Here is an 8,588-nt window from a genome sequence, read left to right as displayed (position 1 = left end):
TTTTTCGTGTATGTCTACTTTCTTCTCCTGCTTCTGTCTATTTATCAGCATGCGCAAGCCCCCCTCCCCCATTCTGGCCCTCACGACTTTTCAGTTTAAGTGCCAACATCATCAAACTGGACTCTCTCTGTCTTATGGTCTCAATTTTCCAAAGACAGACTAAAAACCTGTGTGCTTGGGCTCACTTTGGGCTGGTTTATCTTGAGACTGTCATCCCCTGGTTCAGGCAGCTGTGTCTGGAGAAAGAGAAAACAGGCCATAGACATTGTCCTAAACCCATTGCCGTCGAGTCAATTTCAACTCATAGCGACCCTATAGGACAGAGTAGAACTACCCCACAGGGTTTCCAAAGAGTGTCTGTTAGATTTGAACCACCAACATTTTGGTTAGCAACCAAATTCTTAGCCCCTACACCACCAGGGCTCCAGAAACATGGTAGACAGGAGAAATAGTCTCTTAGATGAATTTCTAGATGAGCAGGACATTCCTGGAACCTTTGGTTTAACTGGTGATCAGCCAAGCTTCACTGTAAGGAATAAAAATGGGGACTTGTATGAATCCTCTTTAGGATGTTTAGTTTTAATGGATTTGGTCATGTCCTTCAGAGAGCATCTGATAGCTCTAAGTTATGGTACAATTCAAATTATTTCACCTGGCTAGTGGCTCTTTTTATCCTTGGTTGTTTTCTAGGCCTATGGTAAAAGGTCTGGTGGTGTAATAGTTAAGCAGTCAGTTGCTGACCTAAAGGTTGATGCTTCGAACCCACTCAGTGGCTCCACGAGAGGAAGACCTAGAGATATGCGCCCATAAAGATTACAGCCTAGAAAACCCTACGTCGCTGTTCTGCTCTGTCACATGGGACCACTATGAGTCGAAATTGACAAGACGGCACTTAAGAACAACAACATGGTAAAAGCTTCTTTCTATTTAGTCCTTTATTCATCTTAGAATGCTGGTTCTATTGTCTTTGGACCTCAATATTATCTTTTATTGACTTATGAATTTACCAACTTCTTTTCCCTGTTTATGTTTCTGTCATATATCTGACCATACTGCCTTCTTCTTTACCCAGGTTTTGAATCAAGGAACATTTCCTAGTCCTAGCTACACCTAGATTGTGTGCCTTAAAACATGAAATGATATGCAATAATAACATTTAAATTTTAATACTAGCTACAGTGAAACACTCTTGGCTGTGTTCTTGGTCCTGGATGCACACAGATTAGGTGGTTGGTCTTCTCTTGTCATTTTCCTATCTGGATCTTAGTGTATTCCTCTGTAACATAAGAGAGGAAATTAGATAGTCTTTAGCGTTTTCTTTGGTGCTGAGGTACTAAATTTCCAGCCACCAATATTTCTAGCTTGAATACCTACGTAGCATTGGGTTTAAGCCTCAGGTTTGATGATGCTGCAACCTTCTCTCTCATGCACACTGGCTGTACTGAGTGCCCTTGGTGGCTGACTCAGGCCATGAGGGGGAAACATATAGGCAGGGTTGGGAATGGATTAGAACGGAATGGACTATTTGACAGACTATGAAGAAAGTTAATTCAGGAGACATAAGTGCATTTCAATAGTGTAGAACGTTTTAATGTGGTACTAGCATTTTTTTTTTTTTTTTTTTTTAGCATTGGGTTGAGACCATAGATTAGGAAGCTATATTCTTTAAGTTCAAATTATGGCTCTGACATTTACTCAGTGAGTGACAATGAAGTATTTACTTAACCTATCTCTCAGTGTCTTCATCTATAAAGTGGGGATAACAATAACAGCTATTTTGCTGGGTTGTTGACATTTAATGAGTGTATACATACAGAATGCTCAGAACCTAGTCCATAAAAAAAAAAAAAAAGTCCATAGCATTAATCTTAACTGACATCAGTTAGAATTATTATTATTGACCCAAGATCAGAAGACCTGAGTTGCTATCTCTGCAGTCACTTTCTTTGTGCCTTGGGGAAGATATTTCCTTCCTCCAGACACCAGTTTCATTACCTATAAATGAAGCTCTTAGACTAGATCCTTTCTGGCTCTGCCAAAGAGCATGGTCTCAGCTAAAGATGGACTATAGACTAAGTGACCAGGGATTTCCATGATTCTTCCCCATCTTGTTCAGCTTCCTAGAGCAGGTTCCATTGCTAGGATGTTTGTTAAGTTTTTTCCTTCCATGGGTGTGAATAATTAATTGCCACTATCATTAAGACTCCTAGCAACAAAGTTCTGTCCCACGTCTCCCGTGGTGCAGCGTGTACTTCCTGGACAGATGAAGAAATAACAGTGTGTGAGAAATCTGTTAGCAATTAGCACGGCTAACTGAACTTTCTCAGGAGGATACACAGCATCCCCTTCCAAGAACAAGGGTTCTGTTCCTCCACACCAAAGAGAACCATCTGATGTACTCAGGATTTAACAAATGAACTGAAGCGCTAATGAGGTGGAGACACGATACATGGACAGTTTTCTCCTGAGGGATTTGTGGGGCAAGCCACCTCCTGAGATCACATCAACTGTGTTGCTATTATTTAATGAGAGTCCACACCTCCTCCAGTAGGGGAGTGTTCACAGCTCGTTTTTCACCTGTCTGGCAGAGCCTAAGACCTGCTTGCTCCTCTGGTTTCAGTTCTAGAGTCTGGGCATGAAAGATGCAGTAGGAACCATTAGCCTCTCCCTATGGTTGTTAACCTCTATGGGTCAACTTGGTAATTGTCCCTCAGTGGGGAGTTCTCCCTACATGATGAGAAATTCCAAATGGGTCAGTGAGCACAGAAAAGCTAGGTTATTAAAAAGCTTCAGAACCCTAAAGGTGGTCTGGGGATGAGAACACAAGCCATGGATAGCTGGTGGGGTTTTAGAAATTAGAATTGGAATGGCTGTGACCATTCAAATGATGTGGGTCAGACTTACTAAGGTCACTTGGTCCCTTTTCCTCTAGAGAATGCTGTGAGCTCCAGGGATGTTTTAACTGCCACTTTCTCTCCGTGTGCAGGTCAGTCCACTGGAGGGTAGATAAACATGCTGACTGTGGAACGTTAAGCTGGGACGGGCTGAGAAAGGCTCATGTGTCTCCTAATTCTTTCTCTTGGTCCTCCTGTTCCATATTCTTCCTCTGTTCTCCTGCCCTCCCAATTCTCTCTACTGCCCTCATCTGTTTTTTACCTAAGACCCAAATATCAAAGGCTCAGGACCTGCTTCACTATGGTGGTCATGATTGCTGTGCAGAAAAGTGTGGACTATTTTATTGAGGATTATATTAAAGATTTGCTTCTCTTGACACCAGGAATAGTGGTTTTGTAAAAAAAAAAAAAAAAAAAAAGAAGCGAGAGAGAGAATAAACAAGTTTGAGGCTCACCTTTCTATGACTGACAGCTTCTGTCCAAGTCTTGATGATTTTATGTGAAATAGTTCACGCTGGCGATAGGAGTGGTAACGAGGAATACTTATGTGAGTACGGTGGTGTGGGAGGGAGGGTAGGATGTGGAGAGAGGAGGGAGAGGGGGTGCTGGAGAGTAAAGGTTGCTTATAGGCCTAGGAATTACTTAAGATAATATACTTTTATTACTGAAAGTTTGGGATTGAAAAGGGAATAATAAAATAGTAATAAAAAATGTGCTAAAATGAACTTGATGCAAATGAGATGCAGAGAGTACCCTGGATGTGTTGGAAGAGGATGTCAGTAATTGGAAAGAGTACATTCTGGCCTACGCATGGCCAATGCCAATCTCTTCAAGAATTCTCTGGAGCCTCTTACTGCAAAACCATTTGCAGCTGAACAGGGATTTTTTTTCTTTCCATCAGTTAGAGAGCTGTGAAATTTTTATCTATTTTTGTGTTTGTTCTATTGGGAAATGGACAAATCCTGGAGAGGAATCAGGAAAAAGCATTGCAGGCACTCCACGCTCACCCTTAAATTCAGCCAAATCACCTTAATCCAGCAAATGCCTGGCAGGAGAGAAGACATGGTGGTTTTTGTAGTTGGGAGATATGTTCAGCAAAGAGCAAGTTCAGGGCACCCAGCTGACCCTGGGGTCTGATCTTTGTTCTGTGAAGTACGTTCCTCAACACAATAGAATGCTGGGTATACTAAAAGCAAGATGTTCAGTCTCCCTCCCTCTACCAGATCTTTTTATACTCCAGTTACTTCCTGGTGCTGCCTCATTGGCCCTGAGGAGGAAGAACAGCTAATTAGGCTGGTCTGATATCAAGACCACCACTTGTCTGTTTGTTGTACTGTGGTGGCTTGCATGCTGCTGTGTGATGTTGGAAGCTATGCTACTGGTATTTCAAATACTGGTATTTCAAAAACCTGGTGGACAGGTTTCAGCAGAGCTTCCAGACTAAGACAGACTAGGAAGAAAGGTCTGGCAAACTACTTCCAAAAATTAGCCAATGAAAACCTTATGGATCACAACAGAATATTATCTAATCTAGAGCTAGAAGACAAGTCTCCTAGGTTGGAAGGCACTCAAGATACACAATGACGCTAGCTGTTGTAAAGATGGTGCAGGACCAGGCAGTATTTTGTTCTATCATATGTGGGGTCGCCATGAGTTGGAACCCACTGGAAGACAACTAACAACAACAACGATATCTAAGATGTGTTTAGCAGTCAGCAGTGTTCAAATCATGTAGCCATGCTCTGTGTCTCCTTTTTACTTCCTCCTTCCATGAAGCTGTTTGATGGGTTGAGTCTGACCCTTTCCTGGAGTGTCTCCATCTCTTTCTGTCTCTGTACACATGCCAGAGTGTGCAGGTCATTGGAGACAAGTTCATCCTGGTGTTTAGGGAGAAGGTAGAAAGTCCTTTAGCTGTTAGATATGGGAGAAAAGTAAAAGGAGCCATGCTCCCAGATGCTAAGCCTCAAGGTCTACCCCTGCCTTTTCTAGAGAGCTCTTGCTTTGCTTAACCAATGGCAATTGAGAAGTCAACTGTCCTCAAGCATCACCCTTACCAGTGTCTCATTGCCTAGAAGCCCAAATGAAAGTTGGATCTAAGAAGCCTCTAAGGATAAGAGGACAAATGGCTCTGGTCATTGCTATGCTTCCTATTTGTCTGCTGCTTCTTATGCAACTTTAAACTTCCCTAAGGCTGGTGGGTATGGGTGCCTGGAAGAGCAGGACTTGACATAGCCCTTTCGTTCTTTCTGTAGATATGGAAAAATCACAATCTTACGTTTACCGCTAGATGACAGAAATGTTGCAAAAATTCCTATTGCAAAAATTTCTAATCTAAAACCAGAGAAATTGAAGTATGACTGGGTTGTAGATATGATAATATGCTTTGCTAATTTGCTCTGGGCAGAGATAGTAAGCCAGGATGGTAGAACTATGGAAACAGATTTGTGAGGAAACAAAAAAAAAAACCAAAAACTTGAGACTCAGAAGACTAGAAGACTCAGAGGAAGGCTTTTTTTGAGGTGTTTATGGAATTGTTGTAGACCAAAAGAAGGAAAGCCTGATTTAGGGAGGTTTTATGGCAGAGCCCAGGGCAGCTGCAGAGTCACGATTCATGTGTGTAGATATATAGAAGGTGGGGTTTTCCTTAGAGAAGAGGATGTTATTTTCTGGTGACTAATGGACCTGTGTTCTAAAGCAGAGGCTGTGAGCAAGAAGACATGAAGAAGGAAAACTGGGAAAAGGGATCTTAGATCTGAATCTTTCATAAACCAAGACCCCCCCCCTCACTGAAAGTACAGTGCTTTGGGCGCTTTAAACTTTGGGGTGTGATTTGTTAATATACACAGGATCTGGGAGGTATATTATCCAGGGTAGTAGTGCAGCTTGGTGGAGTGAAGAATAGAGATCCTAGGATCATGCCGTTTGGGAGAGGGCAACTCACACTCTTGGTGAACCTTCAGAAAGTAACGCAAATTGCAACCACAGAGTGATAGAAAAATTTTAGATGGCTTGTGAATTCAAATCTTGATTGTGCCAGTAATTTGCCATATGACCTTAGGAAAGTTTCTTCCCTTCATTAGCTTCTTGTCTGCAGATGAGGAGCTGGTCACACATCTGCTAAGTCTCCTTCTTTTAGCCCTAACTTTCTATGATCCTGTAATGTATGTCGAGGATGTGTTCTGGGCTGTGATTTGTCACAGAGATCTTATGTCTTCACTAAGCACATGACAGGCTCTCTGTTTCTGTTGTCAACTCAGCAGCATGGCTGCCCCTTTATGAACACTCATCATTAACAACCCCCCCTCCCACCACCACCATGATGCCATGATTTTTTGGAACTACATTTCCCAGATTTCCTTCCCAACAGATCCTGGGTTGGGTTTGGCTAATGAGAAGCACTTGTATAAGATTTAGAGGGAAAAAGGGAAAGAAAAGCCATGATTTTCTGAGGCAGCTGTAGGCAGGTATGTGGGTGAACCTTAGCAAATGGCAGCTACAGGGCTTTTTTAGTGGTTTCTGGGTTTCTCCTGGGTAACACCTTCTTTGGTACCACAGGCAGCTGAGATCATTGACGGTGACTTCTCTGTGATTTTTTCACTACTCAATTTCTTGGATTTTTTTTTGAAAGTTAGCACCAGCCTCACTGACCTTTTAGCTCCCCATCCCTTACGACAATGATTGTGTAAACCCCTAATTCTCTATGTTAAATCTCTTTTTGCTTGAAATGTCTTGGGTGGCTTCTGATTTCTTGACAAAATCCTGTTTGATAAAGTTTTTTGGTACCAGAATAGATTTTAGGAATCAGAACTTCAATTAGTTATATGATCAAGTTAAATCTGAAAGTAGAAATAACTTCATTGCCAGGAAAAATTGGAACGTAATACGATGGGAAAAACTTAAATTTTCACGTAGAAAAAGAACCAAACCTGTTGCTATTGAGTCGATTCTGACTCATGGTGACAGTACAGGACAGGGTAGAACTGCCCCATAGGGTTTCCAAAGAGCACCTGGTAAATTCGAACTGCTGACCTGTTTATTAACAGCCAAGCAGGGTTTCCAAATTTTCAAAAATATTTGCCCTAAAATAAGTGTATATTGGAAGGAAGTCTTTGGAAGATAAAATGGCTGTAGTAAAAAAATGTTGTGGAAGAAAATAGAGCTATGGGATAGATACTTCTCATTGAAAGGGAGAACTTTATGATGTTGTGGAATCTTTAAAATTGGAATGGGGACATTTAGATCAGTTCTGTTGAATATTTGAACCTCAGACTGCAAACCATTCTGAACTTCCATTGTCAGAAATTGTCCTTCCTCGCATCTATCAGGTGGGTTGGTCTCCTTTACTTAAAAACCCTGCAATAAACTTAACCAATGGCAATTGAGAAGTCAACTGTCCTCAAGCATCACCCTTACCAGTGTCTCATTGCCTAGAGACCCAAATGAAAGTTGGATTTCAGAAGCCTCCAAGGATAAGAGGACAAAAGTCTACACTCGAGATCTTGGAGTGACAGAGAACTAAGGGTAGTGCTCAGCCACCACATATAAGGAATGTGTGGCTCCGGTGATGACCATCAGGGCCAGAGTAATAAACAGAATGATTTCACATGCAGAGATTTTGGGGGACAGGTAGTTGATCCTGGTATCCCTAAGGCTGAATAGATGGGTAACCTATTAGAGTCTTATTTGATCTGAGTATTTGAAACAAGAACAAAATAAAATATGGTGGACAGAGAGTGTTATCTGAGTTAAAAAAAAAAAGTTGATTAAAATTCTCTTATAATTTCCAGACCTGGACTAGTACACAGACCCAAAGACACTCGAACAGAGGTGAGGCAGTCCCCACTCTAGGAAGAGCCCTGCAATGCTGCCACAGGTATATACTGTAAGTAGTCCCCCCAGCCTTTTCCAAAGGTGCCTGCTGCCATTTTTCCTCAGGAAAGAAACAAAAACAAGTTTTTTTTTTTTTTTTTTCCAGTTCCTGGACTGTAGCTATGAATTGACGCTAATCATGAAGTATCCAAAATCCCATTGTGGTTCACTAGTCAGAGTAAAGACTTATGGAGCCAGGTGATAAATAGAGTTTGGCTTTAGACTGTCTCACAGCAAGCCCAATGGGCCCACAACTCCACCCTGTGGTTATTTCTCCAATTCCTCAATGCATAATTGGAAAAGACACACTTGGCCACTGGAAAAACCCCAGTATGGCTCCCCGACTCTAAACTTAGGGCCATTATGACATGAAGGGCCAAATGGAAATGGAAGCCTGTGTAAATTTCTATCCCCCTCAAAATAGCAAGCCAAAAGTAATATCCAATCTCTGGGAAAATTGCACAATTAGTACTACCATAAAAACTTGAAAGATACAGGGGTGTGATTCTTATGCCATTGTCATTTAACATGTGTATTTGTCCTACACAGAGCACAGGCGGATCTTGGAGAATGACAATGAATTCTTTTAAGCCTAATCAGGTGATAACTCCAGTTTTAGCTGTTCAGATGTTATCTCTTTCCAAGAGCAGATATCTGCGTGTTAAGCCGATCTATTTACTGCTCTGGCCCTGTTGCCTTTTTTGCTGTACACACCACCTTGCCTCCACTACCTGCTAAGTAGTTATTTAACAACTGTTTTTATCTATGGTGATTAGCAAAGACCACCTGAAGCTGTTCCCTTCCCCTAACAAGGAAAGCAGTAGG

This window comes from Elephas maximus, chromosome 1 (genome assembly GCF_024166365.1).
Source record: "Elephas maximus indicus isolate mEleMax1 chromosome 1, mEleMax1 primary haplotype, whole genome shotgun sequence".
In the NCBI taxonomy this organism is placed as follows: Eukaryota; Metazoa; Chordata; class Mammalia; order Proboscidea; family Elephantidae; genus Elephas; species Elephas maximus.
The sequence above is the reverse complement of the archived record's forward strand: the minus strand, read 5'-3'. Positions refer to the sequence as shown.